Source organism: Pongo abelii, chromosome 3, assembly GCF_028885655.2.
Source record: "Pongo abelii isolate AG06213 chromosome 3, NHGRI_mPonAbe1-v2.0_pri, whole genome shotgun sequence".
Lineage (NCBI taxonomy): Eukaryota > Metazoa > Chordata > Mammalia > Primates > Hominidae > Pongo > Pongo abelii.
Genome location: NC_071988.2, coordinates 59,550,263 through 59,568,750, shown reverse-complemented (window position 1 = coordinate 59,568,750; position 18,488 = coordinate 59,550,263). Strand labels below are relative to the sequence as shown.

Genomic DNA, 18,488 nt, shown 5'->3' with positions numbered 1-18,488 from the left:
ATTCTCCTCCTTTTTCTGCTCCTTCTCCTTCTCCCACTTATGCTACTTTTTTTTTCTCTACAAAATTGGCATATGTTTAGATTGAACTGCCTAGATTAGGGAGAATCTCATATGTCTTAGACATTGTGCTCCCGTTGATAAAGAAACGCACGTAACAAAGCTACCATACTCTTGAGTAAGTGCTTATAATCCATCTATAATATTTTCCTTATGTAGACAACTTTGGGAAATAAAACAATCCTGCCAACAAGAGACCCCTCTGTGCCAGTGTGGATAGGAGAATGAACACGCTTTATTACAGAGGAAGCATTATCAGAGTTACATGCATGTAGGGTAGCATGAAAGTGACTACAAAGTCTGGACATAATTTCACCGAAATGTTAACAATGAAGTAGAAGAAAGAACAATGAAAATCTCTCTTGTCTCCTTGAGAGTTAAATGGATGCCCCTTGTGTTTCCTGTATACTTTGTGCAAGAGTTAATTTTGGAGGTACATGTTTATCATTTCAAGGGTCAGAAGCCCTGCAACCTTGCACTATAAAAACAAAGTCATACCTCTTATTGAGTCTATTATATTTTTAGGGAGAAACTCAAGGAGGGGAGACTGAGGAGGCAGCCACTTCATTCCTCAGAGAAAATTTCATTATTTTATTCTTGCAGCCCCCAAGTTAGGTTTGTCAGGTGCTTCTTTAAGTGACTTTGAGTAGTCACCAAGGTAATTCATGATGCAAGTGCTATGATTTAGAGAATGCCCACATACTCTATTCTGCGAGTTTCAGTTGAACTAATTAACTGTGGTGGTGTGTATGATGGCGTGGTTTTCAGAGATTCAGAGTGAAAGTCATTCTGACCCCATTGCAAGAAGGAAGATGAATAAAATGTTAGACTCGAATCTGATCTTAGTTCTGTGAAGTTGCAATGCATATAGATTCATCTAGTTGTTCATGTACTGAAGTCTCCTTGGCAAAAGTTTACCTCTTGTCATTTTTGTAGTATCATTTTTATACAGGTCATTGACTGCACTCATGATTACATAACGATTAAGTTTCAGGAAACTCCAAGCTTTGTCAGAGCTGCCAGTGATTTATCTTGGGGGATGCAGACCAAATAATCTAATCAGAAAATTTTTCAAAGAAGACCTAGAGCAATCATATGTGATTATTGGTTGGAAGCCTTTCTTTGGCTTATAGATACTAATCAGAAAATCCAGAAAAGTTATGATTAAGAAGATAGAAGCATTCATTCATTCATTCATTCATTCATTCAACAAACTATTAATATTTTGTAAGAGGCTGTAATGATGAAGGTCAAAGATGAAATATAACGAATCCTTATTTCTGGCCAGGTGTGGTGACTCACACCTGTAATCCCAGCATTTTGGGAGGCTGAGGCAGGCAAATCACCTGAGATCAGGAGTTTGAGACCAGCCTGACCAACATGGTGAAACCTCATCTCTACTAAAAATACAAAAAAACTAGCCAGATGTGGTGGTGAGTGCCTGTAATCCCAGCTACTGGGGAGGCTGAGGCAGGAGAATCACTTGAACCTGGAAGGCGGAGGTTGCAGTGTGCTGAGATCATGGCACTGCACTCCAGCCTGGGCAACAGAGCAAGACTCAAAAAAAAAAAGATAAATATAGATCTATATAGATCTATATCTATATCTATACAGATATATATATAAAAAAGATATATAAGATATATATACATATATATAAAAGATATATAAGATATATATATATACATATATATGTATAGAGAGAGAGTCCTTATTTCTTAAAGTTTATAACTTAACAGTGACTATGTTCCATATACAGATAAGTATGAAACAAGAAAGGTTGTCAAAGGTCAGTTCCTCAGTAATGACACATGGGTGGTCAGATGAAAAGATGACCTTTACCTGGTATTAGGAGAAGCTCTGTGGAGAAGGAGGCATGTAGGCACTGAACAATGGGTAAGGTCTCCATAGATGATGACAGTGGTGTGTGAGGAATCATGAGGACACGTTCAAGGAATGGCCCAAAGTCATTTTGACTGGAGCATGTTCAAGGGGTCATGGAAGATCAGACCAGAGATATATTTTAGGGCTACATTATGAAAAACGATAGGCAAGATTAAAATGAAATATCATATATCAGGATCATTTCTAAAGAAAGGCAGTGGGAAGGGCATGGGCTTTGGATTCAGAAAGCCCTGGGTTCAAATTGTGTTTCCTTCTTTTTCTGTTGATAGAGTCTTGAGAAATTACTGAGTTAAAGTTCCCTTATCTTTAAAACTGGTGTAAAATTGCCTACCTTGCATCTTGCTATTATGTTTGGAAATGATAGCAATTTATAAAATGCCATATGAAATTTGTTATGAGATTTAGACATTCTCTCTCTGAAACTCCCCCCTCCAGAAATTTATTACTATTCTTTACTTGAGAAGGCAGAACTGGACTGATTTATTGATTTGAAGATGAATCATATCAGAAATCAGCACTTTGCAAAGATCATCTAACGGTGTCCATTAGGAAACTAAATTTCTTTTGAGTTTTTGCAATTTCAGCTGACATCTTACATTTCGATGCAGGGTATTTCTTCCTATGTGTTAATACTGTTCTTATTGTGTCTCAACTAATTTTACTCCTCACTGTTAATTCCAATGTGGTGTTACTTCTACTTTTTGTTTTTCCTACAAGTAGCTATTTGAGCAAATTGACTTTGGAGTGTGCCCAATTCCTTTATTTACCTCTTAATCCTTTCATGTCACTCTGGAAGTACTGCTTCAGGATGAGGCCCTGCAGAGATGGCATTTCAAGCAGCCTATGAGGATTAGATTTTCGTTTTTTGCTTCTTGTTTTTTTTTAGCATGCAAACTCAATTTGGGGAATCATCACCTCAGGCATAAGGATGATAGTTCCGGAAATGTCACTTAGAAAGGCATGTGGAATAGCCCAGCTACCTTTTACAAATAGTTTGGTGGGGAGCAAAATACCAACTCCATCACCTAGTCAGTGGGCGGACAGACCTTTGGAAATGTCTGTAAAACCCTCTGCTAGCTGCTAATCTTCTCTCTGTAATTTCACTGACATAAGCAATAAACCCTGTAATTATATGGCACTAATCAAGAACACTGACAATAATGGAATATCAATCACAGCACTCATATGTAAACCCAGTTAGGTTCAGAGTCTAGTTTTGGCACCATTTGTAGTTTCAGTTATAACTAAACTAAAAGGAGCTGATGAATGCAAGCTGGCTGAATCACATGCAGCTAAACTGTTTCTCTAAGCTATCTTGAATATGCTTTTCCAAGTGCATTATTCATTAAATGTTTTGCACTGATGTTTGAGCATGTGAAATTTCCTTCATTTGTAGTTTATAACAGCAATAACATCCCAGGCAGAGGGCATTTCCTGAGGATTAACAGCCAGCCGGGGTTAATGGCTGAAGGTAGAGCCAAAGACCATCAATTCCTTCCCTCTAGCCATTAATTCTTAGGAGATGACCTGTTCTTTCATCATTATCGCTGGCGTGTTTCTTCATCTGACCTTTATATGAAGTGATGTGGCACCACAGGAATTAATCCTTACATGGCGGTTGCCAAAGATGCATCCACTGAGTGTCTCCTAAACTTGTTTATAGGACAACAACAATTTACCTACCCACTAAATCACAAGGGATACCCTAAATCTGTCTATCAAATAAGCAGTTTGTCCAGAATGAGCCATTTGCTTTTTTCTGTTTTTTAAAAAGCTAGCTTTTTTAGCTTCTAGCTTTCTGATGAGGAGTCAGAACTGATATTTCTGTGATTTTCCTGTTGTTTGATCATTCGTTTCTAAAACGTTCAACTCTACTAGGCAGCTCTTTTTTGGAGAAATGTCTCATGAAATGACATTTCCATCATTGTGTGGGGACAATTACCTGATCTCTGCAGAACATTTTTCAAATGTGCACAAAGACCCCTTCTTTGGGGTTTATGTGCGTGTTTGGGCTGAGGGGGTGGAGGCAGTGAGGAATAAAGGGATATTAAACACAAACCGTGCATCTGCTGAGAGCTCTTGGAAGATTTTGCTATTTTCAGGGACAAGGAGGCTCTTTTTCTAATCAGCTCTTCATTATTGTCTCGGTAATTATCATGTTCCCTGAAGATTTTTATTCTTATATTTTCCCTTGAAAGAGTAATAATGGTTAAATTATTTAATAATGTTGCTTTGTCTTTTATCTGGTCTCTCACCTGAGAATCTCAAGGTGCTTTAAAGAGATTAATTATGATTTACAAGACTCACAAAATGGATCTTAATTTGAAGCATTTTGAAAGCTATGAGGCCTTGATAAATTAAGGTAATAGAAGCAGAAACCTGAAGTTGGGGTTCATTTGTTTGATTGTAGATGAAAGAGATTTCCTTCTCAGGAATCCTGTGACTTTTTTTTTTTTTTTGTTCCAGATTAGGATAAAGGATGTAAGACTAGATTCATGAAAGTGAATTAACTTCTCCTAAGCACTGTGAATTAACTTTTCCTAAGCACACTACCTGTGCTATTGGTCACCAGGGGAACAGTGCTACCTCCTTAGAGCAGTGCATTAATCAGGACTTTTCAGGTCGTAGGTGACTGAAGCCTGACTAATAATGGCTTAAGTAAGAAAAAGAAATTGGCTGATGTAAGTGAAAAATTCAGCCATAGTTTGTCTTCAGCTAGACTCAGCTACTCAGATATGTTCATGAGGAGTCTACCTTTTGGCTCTGATTTCCTGGTGGGGCTTCATTTTCAGGTGGGCTTTCTGCATACGGTGCTCCCAGCAGCTTCAGACATACTTACATTCTACAAGTTTAGCAACCCTCGTCCAAAAAGCTTCTCTTTCCTAACAGCAAAACATGTGCATTCACCTGGCTTTGATCATGAGTTCACCCCTGAACCAATGACTTCAATTATTGTGTCCAGTAGGATGAAATATTGATTAGCTGGACTGGTTTATGCTACTGCCGTTGAAGCTGAGGATTCAGTGAGCCATATCCAAGCCAGGTGGGTTGACTTGGTGAGTAGGGATGGTTCCTGAAAGGAAAATCAAGGTATAATTTCAGGAGGGAAGTGGAATGATTGTTGGAGAATGAGAAAAAACAGATGTCCACAAAAGGTAGCAGGATTTCAGTATTTATATTTACTTCCAGCACAGATAATTGAAGGCCTCAGAGATAAAACTCAAAATTTCAGTCCTTTATAATTTTTATTAACATACCACTTTCAAAATGTATGTGCCTTGGAAACCAGTCTCATGAGATATTTCTTCAAAAAAAGCGTTCAATGATTACTTAAATTTGAGAAACATGGAAAACTGTAACCTTCCTTGGATATACATTATGTATTAAATAAGCCAGTATGCCCTTATAACAAGTTTCACTGATGCATGCATTTAACATAGTCATCATTTACTCATATATATGTGTGAGCATGATTCCAAAATTTGTAATGTCCGTAATCAAAAATGTGATTGATAGATGTTGTGACGGTCTTTTGAGGCACTGTGGCACTAGGAGAGAGAACAGACCACTAAACAAAAGTAGGCCATGGTTCTCAGGGAACTAGTCCAACTGCAGAAACCAATATTGGCCGTTCAACTGGTTATGCCGGGAAGTATCCATGGAAAGTCACACTTCCTAATATGATTAGTACCAGATTTCCCATTGGCAAGAGCATGTAGCAGTGGAGCATCTGGGGATCAGTCTGTGGTTATGTGTTAAAACATACTCAGTAACCTTAAGCTATAAAAAATCTGTCTGTCTGAGAAGACCCCGGGTATTGTTTATGGTGCTAGTTCCAGGGGATTGGATTAGTATGAATGAAGAAGAGCAGCAGGACTCTCTTCCCCTAGTTAGAAGTCCAGGGCAAGTCTCCAGACCTGGAACTAGCCGTGGAGGAGAGCAGTAGCCCAGTAGGCAGAGCAAAGATACAGGGGTTGTGAATAAAGGCTGAAGAAGCAGCCAAGGAAAAAAACAAAACAAAACAAAAAACAATTGGTGGTGCATATTCAGGATAGGTGTGTGAGTGTCTGAGAAGATACCTGAGAGACAAAGTGTCTTTCTGGGAATATAGCTTGACACATGGGTGAAATTGACAACATGTTGAGAATATTGCCATGATATAGCGGATGCACTTTAGAACAAGAAACACCAGAGTGAGAATACCAGCTTGCAGAAATTACAAGCTGGGAAAGCTCCTTAATTATGCGGAAACTTGGTCTTATCTGTAGTGGAAATAATAATATTTTCCTTGGAGGCATGTTGTGAATATAATAGGTACAACATTTTACCTTTATGATATTGGGTATTTAAAAAACATTTTGTTCTTTATTTCTTTATGACTGAATGTAGCTTAACTCAAGAGTATGTGTTTCTTCTCATAAGTGAGAAATATGAAGATATGCTGCTGATGGGAAGAGAAGAGTTTAGTTGGTATTGCTGGTTTCTGACCCTCGTAGCATCTGTTGAAGTATAACTTTGAGAGGTGAAGCCAGCTGGACTTGGGGGTCGGATGGGGACTTGGAGAACTTTTCTGTCTTACAAGAGGATTGCAAAATGCACCAATCAGCACTCTGTAGCTAGGATTGTAAAATGCACCAATCAGCACTCTGTAAAATGGACCAATCAGTTCTCTGTAAAATGGACCAATCAGCAGGATGTGGGCGGGGACCAATAAGGGAATAAAAGCTGGCCACTCCAGCCAGCAGTGGCAACGTGGTCCGTTTACAGCCTTATTGTTTTACTTTTAACAATAAATCTTACTGCTGCTTACTCTTTGGGTTCGTGCCACCTTTAGGAGCTGTAACACTCACTACGAAGGTCCGTGGCTTCATGCTTGAAGTCAGTGAGACCAAGAACCCGTGCGAAGGAACCAACTCTGGGCACAAGTTGACCAAACAGACCTTAAGTGTTGCCTGCTGGTCTTACTGAAACTGCTTCTAATGTCTTTGGACTTTTCATGGCCTCCAGTTTTGGAGTCCACTAGCCCCTTATGTTAACTATGAGGGTCTTTCTGGTACACCAACTCTCCTTTTTATTTCTGTGTCCCTCTTGGGGGTTTAGTAGACTGCAGTTTCTTTTCTGTCAGGTTCTTATCAGGCTCATCCTCTTGGACTCGTGTCTTAGTCCCTGCTACTCATACTGCTATGTCAGATACAGAGTTTTTCTATAAAGCATAAATACCCTTAGGATATGCTGTGTAAAGTTATGTAATTACCTTTTTTTTAGAAAAAATTTAAAAATTTTGGTATAATATAACTAGCATAAAATTTACCATCTTACCCATTCTTCACTGTAGAGTTCAGTCAGTTGTGTTACATGTGTTCACATTATTGTGCAACCAATCTTCAGAATTGTTTTCATCTTGCAAAACTAAAACTGAATACAGCCCATTGTCCCATAGAACTGATGTTTACAGTCTTTTAAAATAAACATAGAAATTGATCCTCTTAGTCTTAAAGCTTGAAACTTAACATATGTCTAATCTGAGCTCTTTCCTCAGGAAACTGTTCTTCAGGCCTCCCCAATAGTATCAAGGAACTGAAACTCACTAGATCACTACATTCCAACAATATGAAGCCAGATCTTTCATCCCTCATGATTTCCTTTCCCCATTCTAATTCCTGTTTACCTACATGTGGTTATTGTACATTCCTTCTCTGTTATATAAACTCCCAATTTTAGTCGGTCAGGGAGATGGATTTGAGAGTGATCTCCCATCTCCTCAGCAGCAGGACCTGATTGAAGCCTCATTTCCTGGCAATACTTGATGTCTCAGTGATTGGTTTTCTGTGCAGTGAGCAGCAGGACATAAACCCAACCCCTGGTGTTTGGGTAACAAAACTTTATACCCATTAAACACCTCCCCTGCTTCCCCTCCTCCCAGCCCCTGACAACCCACATTCTGCTTTCTGCCTCTATGAATTTGACTACTCTAGGTATCTCAGGTAAGTGGAATCATACAGTGTTTACCTTTTTGTGACTGGCTTATTTCATTTAAAATAACGTCTTCAGGGTTCATAATATTGTAGCATAGGTAAAAATTTTCTTCCTTTTTAAGGCTGAAGAATAGTTTCCTGTATGTATATACCACGTTTTATTTATGAAATGATTATCTTTTACACTTTCAGGGCTCTCATAACTTATCTGATGATCTATCACAGTTTCTATCATTTCACTGTTTTTCCTAGCTGAAATTAACTTTTTGGCATATCCTTGGCATAAGACCCTGGGGAATAAAGTTCTTATATAATCCCACATTTTATTTCTCTTCTAGTCACTCTACGGTTAATGGGTAAATTCTCAGCTTTGACTCTCTTAGATTTGGCTGCTGATAAGTAAAGCCAGGTGATTAGAAATTGAAAGAAAGAAAAAAAAAAAAGCAAACACAACATTTTTTCCCCCAATCACCTGGATTCTGCAATGGAAAACAATGGCTTTTAGTACTGTTGTCTCTGTTAAATATTTATAAAAGTCTGTGGAAGTGCTTGACGAAAGTCATGAATTTGACATGAATTTTTCTGTCCATATTAAATTCTAAACCAATGGCAGTATGTATAGATGAGCATTGCTGCTATTTGAAAAACAGGAGGAAGCTCGTGAGTAAAAGGAATGAAAACAAAACCAACAACCTATATCCATGTCAAAGCATTACCCTGGTATGTAAGAATTAGAGCTAATGTATGTTAAGCATCGGACACATAATAAATATTTTTAAAATGTGGCTATAATTGTAGCATATTCACCCTTTTTGTAAGATTTTGAATAAACGTTGACAGTAAATTTTAATTTACTTCAAGGTTATACCCTCAAGTGAAGGCCTGACAATTTGAAATTTTGAGCTGGTGACTGAGAGAGGATATTTATGTGCTTTGAATAACAGATATGGTAATAGAAAGCTGATGCTCTATTTTCAAAGTTGAAAGAATGGACACTGTGTTCTTACAAATGGAAAGGGCCACCCAATCTTCTATCTGAACATGGTAATTTACACTTACATGTAACATCATACTTTAGAACAATTGTTTTAAGCATAATAAATATCCATATATCTGTATAAGATTAATTATGTTTAGTCTTATACCGGTAACTTAGATAATCCTTATGTAAAAAGAACACAGTTGGGCTCATCCCTCCCTCATTTAAATGAAACCTCAGGCTGCACCTAAGAGGCAATAAATGTATGGGTTCAAGGTATGGGCTTTGAACCCATTGGGAGCTATGCGTTCAAACCAGGCTTTGCTGTGTGCTAGCTGTGTGATGTAATGAATATTATTTAACCTCTTGCCCAATTTTGTCTATCTGTAGATAGGGATAAAAGAGTACCTACATTTTAGAGTGAGCATTAAAGGAAATAATAATCAAGTATTTACTATTTATTTTATTACTATAGATAAAGTCTTTACAACAGTAAAGTATGTGACACATGATAGGGTTCAGATAAAGTAGCTGTTATCATTCATAGCTCCTACCCTCGTTTGTGCTGTCAGTTCCACCTTGCAGTTCTTAAAAAAATGTATTATCTTTCATGGCAATTTGCTATTATTTTCTGTGTGTCGTTGGGGTTCTTATTTTTTACCATGAGAGCCATCTTCAGTTTCTTCTATGTAGTCATCCTTATCCCAGTGGCTGAAGTTTCTTGTCTTTCTTATAAGACATCATTGTTAGGGCCAAGACCAAGGGCCTATAAGGTCTCTTCTGGTGACGAGTGAGCAGTGCTTGTATTGATTTGCCTCTAAAACCATTCCTCATCTTGGACTGGCTTCCCTTGCCTGCCCAGTTGTCTTGATTCTGACTACTCAAAGGTGTGACTGTTAGAGAGTGATGTTTCTCTAAAAATTTCTTTGCTAGAATGTCTTTTGCAAAACAGAGGAACACTGTATGTTCTTCCTTTGCAATACACCCTCGTGTTACTTGATTAGTTTCATCAGAACCTGTATTTTATCATCTGGCTCTTACTTTTATGTTTGAAAGAAATCCTTCCCTTCTCCTAATCATTTAAAGAAAATCAGAATAAATATACCAACAAAAGCAGTTAATATATAGCATTTCCAGCAGGTTCTTACCAAGAAAGGAAAGTCTACCAAAGACATTAAACCATTTATTAATTCTATTTTTATCTAAGGGGGAACTATTCCCTGATCTTTAAACTAAGTTAGATCTTACAATAATTAATCAGTTGAAGAACAGCAATAGCCTGGGAATTCAAGCTTTTGATAGGTACACAGCATCGTTAATGGAATTTTTATTGTAAAAAATTCATTTCTTGAATATACACTATGCAACATTGTGGCAGTTGCTGAAAACTATTTTAGAGGAAAATAAAAATTTCCCCACCATCGTGATTACACCCACACTTGGCACCTGCAGCCATGCACATGTATGCCACCAGCCCTCACTCCTGTAGCTATGCACATGCACACTACCTTTCACACGCATCTGGTCCCTGCAGCTGACCATGTGCACGCTGCTGGCCCCAGGCCTCTACCTCCCACTGCACAGTGGGCTTGCAAAAGTACGGAAAGATACAGAGTTATTTCAGTTTGATTAGAATTTGGCTTTTTTTTTTTTTTGCCATCTACCTAATTATACCTTTTTTTTTTTAAGGGAGAACAATGGCAAGAAGGAGAGAACAAAATATAAGGTTAAGACTCAATACTGAAGTTCAAAATCTGTCTCAATGATTACTAGCTGGGTGATCTTGGAAAAGCCACTTGGTATCTATGACAATTCTATGATAATTCTATTGCATGTGTGTCAAATTCTTTACTTTCCTTCTATATCTATGTGACTACAACTGGTCCCAGTAAGAGGTGCTATCTTGACTGTGGCTTTGGCCTTGTAATTATTTTGGCCAAAAGAATGAGAGGCCAACAGAATGAGTGACTGCGTGGCGTTTCAGAGCCCAGACGTCTCATCACATGCAGACAAGAGACTCCAAGAAGGATAGGTGTTCCCAGCTGACAACTGGCCATGCCCTAGAAGGAGCCAGTCTCCTACCTGAAATACAAGGACAGCAAGTGCTTGAGGGAGCCCAGCAGATAAGAGAAGAATCTTGCAGCTGAACCCAGTCTCCATTATTGAATAGTAGAATCATAAAATAAATAAATAATTGTTGTTTTAAATCACTAAATTGATTTAGTGAATATCTGAGATATTCAGATTTATAAAATGAAATTATTGTACCTGTCCCCAAAGGTTGTTATGAGAACTGAAGACATGAGAAATGCTAAGAGCCTGTTACTGTGGCTGGCATATAGCATGTGTTTAAGTCAACTCAGTTCCTATTTACACCTCTTTTATCAGCTCCACCCCCAACTTTTCACCCCATCTCTTCTGGAAACTTTTTCTTTTCAAGTCAAAATAAGAAATAGTCAACCTTTTAAAATAGTTTGATTATCACCACCTTTTGAATAATTTGATTGCTAAGGTGCTGTGAATATGTAATAATGATGAACGCTCAGCTCACATTTAAAAACCAGGCATGGTGAGTGCACCAGAACACGTCTTGATGAAGTTGTTTGACCCACTTGTTTTTTTACTGGCTACAGATCAAACACTGAGGTGTATGTGGTTGACTGATAGGCTCTGCCTGACTCAGGGAGGGATGATCCTGGAGAGGCTGGTCTCATTAAATGCCACTCATTCACATTTGGTATTTCTGATTCAGTTAAATATTGAAATTGCTTTTATTTATTTGCAAGTCTTATTTGGCTGAGCTGACGGGTATATTTTGAAAGCAAATCAATATTAATTGATTTAATCAGTAATAAATATGTATTGAGAACCTAATACGTATCATGAATAGGGATACAGTATGAACACATAACTTGTCCTCATGGAGCTTAACTATGTTCTATGCAGGTTTCCTCATTCCTAGAGACTCTGAGATCAATCATTTATTTAAAAAGAGAGACTGAAGTTCATTGATTCAGCAGTGAATCAATCTGGTTGTTATATCTGTTATAACCATATGAGAAAGGCTGGATGTAACTGAGTCTAATCTTCTTGGGACTAAATTGCAACGGATTGAATAATGCCTCTAGGGTCTGAATAATACGTGTTGTCCAACGACTGTGTTATGCTGATACCTGCTGTTAGACAATTCATCTGCCTGCACTGCTGATTGCCTGCTGTTTGGAATTTTCTGAGATGCCCTGAATCTTTGATTTATTTTCATTCATTTATTTCTTTAGTCATTTATTTAGTAATTTATCAACTTACCAAACGCATGTGCCTTCAATGTGCCAGACACATCGTCTTTGCTCTAGAGGAACTTCTAGTACAGTGAATTAAGGCAGACACATAAACAGATAACTCGAACAAACTGTTATATCAGCTGGGTGTTTTAGAAGGTACTTAGGGGCACGAACAAAGATTCGAGGTGGCTTGAACCTAGAGCAGCTTGTTCTGATCTGAGGCAGATTCTCCCCTCCCTGAGAAAACATATCATAGCTCCAGAAAGCAAACTCTACAGCCAGTCCTTTTGTTATTTCCATATCCTAGTACTGGGCTTTTTTCAAAGTGTGATTCTCTGTCTAGAGTTCCTGAATGTACCGATTATGTTCCCCTGAGGCTCAGTGATGACTCTAAAGGCATGAAACACTTGGCTGGACTTGTGAAAGCGACACATACACAACCACAGGATGTGTTAGTTTCATTGTATAAGAAATTCTGTTAGTGATATTTTCATTTTTTTACAGGAGATATTTATGAAAATGCCTTATTTTTAATATCAGCATTTGTATTTAGAAAGTGCTTACTGCCATGAATTTAGGAAGTCAGTAGTTGTATTAATTTGATAGGACTTCCTTAACAAAGCTCCACAAACTGGGTGGATTAAACAATGGAAATTTATTTTTTTATATAATTCTGAAATATAAAGATCTGAGATCAAGGTGTTGGCAGGGTTTGTTCCTCCTGAGCACTCTCTCTTTGGCTAGCAGATGTCCATATTTTGATGTCTTCACATGGTCTTCTCTCTGGGTTGCCTGTGTCCTAATCTCCTCTTATATGAACATCAGTCATACTGAATTAGGGCACACCCTAAAGACCTTATTTTAATGTAATCACCTCTTCAAAGACCCTATCTCCAAATACAGTTACAAATTCTGGGATACTGGGGACTGGATACTGTTAGGACTTCAACATGTAAATTTTGGGAGAATACAACTCAGTCCATTACAGTTTTCATCAAAAGAATTAATTAAAATTTGAACATTCATAGCCAGCAAATATACTGTCATTTTGTTTTTCAACATAGCTCACAAAATGCATCCAGTTCTTTTAAAGACAGAACAGTGCTAGTGCAGGAAAGAGAAAGAGAACACATTCGCTTTGGATTATCATGTCAACTCTTGCTATCCATCTGAAAATTCAGAGAGAAAATTACCTAAGGGAAGAAAAGAAGGATTTATTTATTGAATTTATTTATTGGATAAAGAATATTTGTGGTGTGCTCTGAATATTTGAAATTACGCTAACACATTAACATGTGGAAGAAACTAGCAGAGCTTTAGTCAAAAGCATTGCTGTTACATATAAAATGAGCATGTGTGAAGAGTTAGCTATGCCTTGTGTTACATTTTTTTTTTTTTTTGAAATGGAATCTTGCTCTGTCACTCAGGCTGGAGTGCAGTGGCATGATCTCAGCTCATTGCAACTTCTGCTTCTGGGTTCAAGCGATTCTTCTGCCTCAGCCTCCTGAGTACCTGGGACTACAGGCACGTGCCACCAGGCCCGGGTAATTTTTTTATTTTTAGTAGAGATGGGGTTTCGTCATATTGTCCGGGCTGGTCTCGAACTCCTGACCTTGTGATCTGCCCACCTCAGCCTCCCAAAGTGCTGGGATTACAGACGTGAGCCACCGCGCCCAGCCTGTGTCACAATTTAATGGAATATTAGTAAAACTATTTTTTTTTCGATTTGGGCATACATGAAAATACCTCATAGATGTACACACCCACTCTTGGAACTGTCCTTTGATTATTTTTCCATTTTTTTTAAACAAGAGATATCATAGAGCAGATGTTTCATTATCAATGCAAATAGGATGTTGAAAGGCATTTATCTTCTTTTAATAACCATATCCCCAATCTATTGAACACTCTTTCTATTGTTCAGCCCTCCACAGAGGTTCGTGGATTCAAACCTCTTTCTTATTATGCTTATTGCTTTGGGTCATCTGGAGTCATGGATTCACAAGATGGTCTTGACCTTTACTTTGGTCTTAGATGTTTTAGACAAGGCATGATAACTTTACATGAACTTTATTTAGACACTGTGACCTACACTGAAGTGAAGAAGTACCTCTAAATGGCTTCAGCAATGCCCTCATTTTGTGCCTGCGTGGATACCTGTAGTTTATTGCCTTCAAGCAGTTTCTTTGAGAAAAGAAACAAAACTCCATAATTTTAGCCCCTTTTGCAGAGCATTAGCAGAGAAATTCTCTTTCTTAATCAGTTTCATTCTACATGCAGATATAATCAATATCTTATATGCTTTAAAAATAGTTGTAATCTATATTTCATACTTCAAATATATTTCCTACCATAACTTACAATGTCAAACAACATACTGTAAATGTAGATGTGACTGTTAATGTTTGCGTATTAAATTATATGTAAATAAATGTTTTGTGCAGCCTCAAAATATGGGCTCTGACATTGGTTATAAATGCCTTCTTCATCTCCTGGATTTCAAATACTTTTAACTTGGGCAACTGAATGTTAACTTTTACATGTGAATTTAGAACATCATTAAATACAATTCTCCTCTTATCAAGAGACCTACCGTGGCTTACCAGATTGACATGGACTTAACCTTACTCACAGTTTTAAACGTAGGACTTCAGAATTGAAGACCCAAGTCTGGCTTCATGCTTTCAATCCAATGGCAGGAGGAAGAAATTCAGTTATTTATGTAATTAACATTGTTTTGAGAACATATTTTATGTCAGTCATTATACAAGGTTCTGGAGATACTGTTATGAATAAGACATGGTTTTGGTTATAGGACAGTGAGAGGTACAGAGAAGTAAGAAACAATTGTTATGAACTAAATGTTTGTTCCCACTAAAATTCATTTGTTGAAATTCTAACCCTCCGTATGATGGTATTAGGAGATGGGGCCTTTTGGAGGTAACTTAGGTCATGAGAGGTGGAGCCCTCATGAATGAGAACTCCTATAAAAGAGACCCCTGGAGAGTTCTCTAGTTGTTTTTTTTCTTCCACCTGAAGATGCACTAAAAAGTTGGCAATCCAGAAGCTAAAAGAGGGTACTGGCCAGAATCTGGCCATACTGGGGTCTTGATCTCAGATGGTCAGTCTCTCAAGCTGTGAAAAATAAATTTCTTTTGTTTATAAGCCACTCAGTCTATGGTACTCTGTTATAGCAACCTAAACTGACCAAAATAGCAATTAAGATGATGTATGAGTGTTCTGATAAGGTAATAAGGAATATACTATATGAATGTGTGTCCAGTCTAGCCTGAGAGAAGGAAAGACTGAAACTGTAGAAGTAGCAGGAGGTATTCTTTAGAAGTTGGAGACTTTGGCCAGCCACGGTGGCTCACTCCTGTAATCCCAGCACTTTGGGAGGCCGGGGTGGGTGGATCATGAGGTCAGGAGATCGAGACCATCCTGGCTAACACTGTGAAACCCTGTCTCTACTAAAAATACAAAAAATTAGCTGGGGGTGGTGGCATGTGCCTGTAATCCCAGCTACTTGGAAGGCTGAGGCAGGAGAATCACTTGAACCTGGGAGGCAGAGGTTTCAGTGAGCTGAGATCGTGCCACTGCACTCCAGCCTGGGTGACAGAGAGAGACTCTGTCTCAAAAACAAACAAAAACAAAGAAAGAAAGAAGTTAGATACCTTTATCCTCCAGGGGCTTTAATTCCTACCATTATACTTCTTTGATGCTGGTTACTTAGAGATATATGCATCTGTAGCTGTACTGGTAGCTGATGCAAAAGGTTATCTCCATCAAAGTTTCAGGCAGAACTGAAGGATGGATAAACATGCTCCATAGGGTTCTACTGATATGAAGCGCTGAGCAGTGGAATAGATAACTGACATTCTATTATTTAGTTCAAGAATGTGGGTCAGTGCTAGACTCTTCTCTGAAAACATGTTTCAATATCCTAATTTCTTCTTTCACTCTCCCTAGTCTAGGCCAATGTCCCCTTGGACTAATAATTTACTTTCATTTTTTGTCTCTCTTCAGTCTAGTCTGTTCTCTTTCATGCTCACCACAGTAGTCAGACTTACATTTCTAAAAGTTAAATAGTATCATGCCATTCCCTTGTGAGCCGCCATTAGCTGTCCATTGCACAGCTAGTGAAAACTTCTCTCTGGCCTTCAAGGCTCTGAACTATCTGCTTATCTGGATGTCTCCACCTGACAATGTTTTTCCCAGAACTCACTGCTTCATGCTGTGCAGACTCTTCTCAGCTCCTAGGACAGAACAAGTTCATTTTAACATCAGGGTATTTAAATATATTGCTTCCTCTGCCTAGAAATATTTTGTCCTGCATTTTTTTTGTTCTTGTTCATTCATTTGAAGTCAGCTAAAATATTTCCTCCATGAAGTGACCATCTCCAGCCTCTAAGTAGGGACTAAAGTAGGTCTCCTCCATCTTGCGCTGTCCCAGCATTCTGTTATTTTATTGCTTATTGCAATTTTTAATTATTTCCTTTAAGTATTTGTTTTTGGTCTGCCTATTGAAATAGACTTCAAGTTTTATGAGAGCAGAATTCTTGTCTGGCTTGTTTTCCATTGCACACTCCAGTGTCAAGAACAGTGTCATTAAATAAATAATTATTTGTTGATGGAATGAATGACAGAATATCACTCAGTCTAAAGCAAGACTGTGTGTATATATGTGTTTGTGCATGTGATGTTTTAATTGGCAAAGGGGCAAGACAATTCTATTGAAATTTATGTTGAGTAATAAAGATATGACTTACTAGTAGCTACAGCAGGGAAGATTTAGCACTACAACTTTTGTCCTGGTATGAGTAGCCACCAAAGACATTGAATTTGACTTAATTAATACCATTTGTAATCATCTTAACTTCCTAAAAATTCAGAAATGAGCAGGCATCAGTACTACCGTGGTGGCATACTTCAGCGGCAAAGCTGCTGATTATGGCATTGGTAATAGCAAGAGATATTACTTTGGCTACTGAAGCATGAAACGAAAAAACAAATAAGTTTTGTAAAATTGTTAAAAGTACCAGTCTTCTGAGAATCACTCCCTGGGGAGTCCTGGAAGTGCCTAGAAAAAAAACTGAAGAATTGTGTGATGAGAGGGCACAGACCTAGAGAGGTGTGTGTGTGTGTGTGTGTGTGTGTGTGTGTGTGTGTTTAAAATGTATGACTCTATTTGCCCAGTTTAACTGATGTATCTTAGAAACCATGTATTAGCTGTAGGAAGAGCTATCATCTAAACATTATATAAATGTTTAGGATGCCAATATTTTCTCTAGTTGTTGCAGTTATCTCTTTCTATATAAATCTATTTTTGCATGCAGCAGAGTGAGAGGTGGAGAGAAGTAATAGGTAATTAAGGTGGAATACGGTAAGTGCTATGGTAGGGGGGAATCAGTGTGCTACAGGAGAACATAGGATGGGCATCCATCCTAGCCTGAAGGACAACCAGAAGATGATCTTTGGAAGCTTAATTTAATGGCTTGCCACAACCACCATTTAATCAGCTCAATATTTTCTGGGTCTAGAATTTGAGCAGGGCTGCCTTAGTCTATTTTTGCGTTGCTATAGAGGAATATCTGAGGCTGGGTAATTTATAAAGAAAAGAGGTTTATTTGGCTCACAGTTCTGAAGGCTGTACAAAAAGCATGGCATCAGCATCTGCTTCTGGTGAGGGCCTCAGGCTGCTTACAATCACGATGGAAGGAGATGGAGAGCTAACACATCACATGGTGAAAGGGGATGCAAGAGACAGAAGGCGATGTCAGGCTATTTTTAACAACATATCTCACAGGGACTAAGAGTAACAGCTCACTCAATACTGTGAAAATGGCACCAAGCCATTCATGAGGGATCTGCCCTTGTGACTCAAACACCTCCCACTAGGCCCCACCTCCAACATTGGGAATCAAATTTCAACATGAGATTTGGAGGTGACAAATATCCAAACTATATCAAGGATACTTCTGAGCAGTTTTGCTTCGTGTGGCCTTCAGTGAGGTAATGGCTGGAAGGTTTAAATGACCCTACTCACATGCTGGCAGTTGGTGCTTGCTGTCAGCTGGATCTCAGTGGGGGCTGTAGGCTGAGTCTCAGTTTTCCATGTGGTCCACCCTGCATGTCTGCTTGTGCTTCCCCACAGCATGGTGATTGGGTTTCCAAGAGAAGCAGTGTTAGCAGTAAAGCTGGAGACTGTGCAGATCTTTTAAGACCTAACCTTATAAGTGATACAGTATCACTTCCAAAACAGTTCCTAGTTCAAAATATATTACAGGAGCA

At 38.3% G+C, this 18,488-nt stretch overlaps 1 long non-coding RNA gene across 1 annotated transcript in view; it reads left to right on the top strand.

The window, feature by feature from the left end:
* Nucleotides 1-18,488, top strand: part of LOC129058982 (uncharacterized) — a 206,517-nt gene that overhangs the window by 20,658 nt on the left and 167,371 nt on the right. The gene's annotated exons all lie outside the window — the stretch shown is intronic.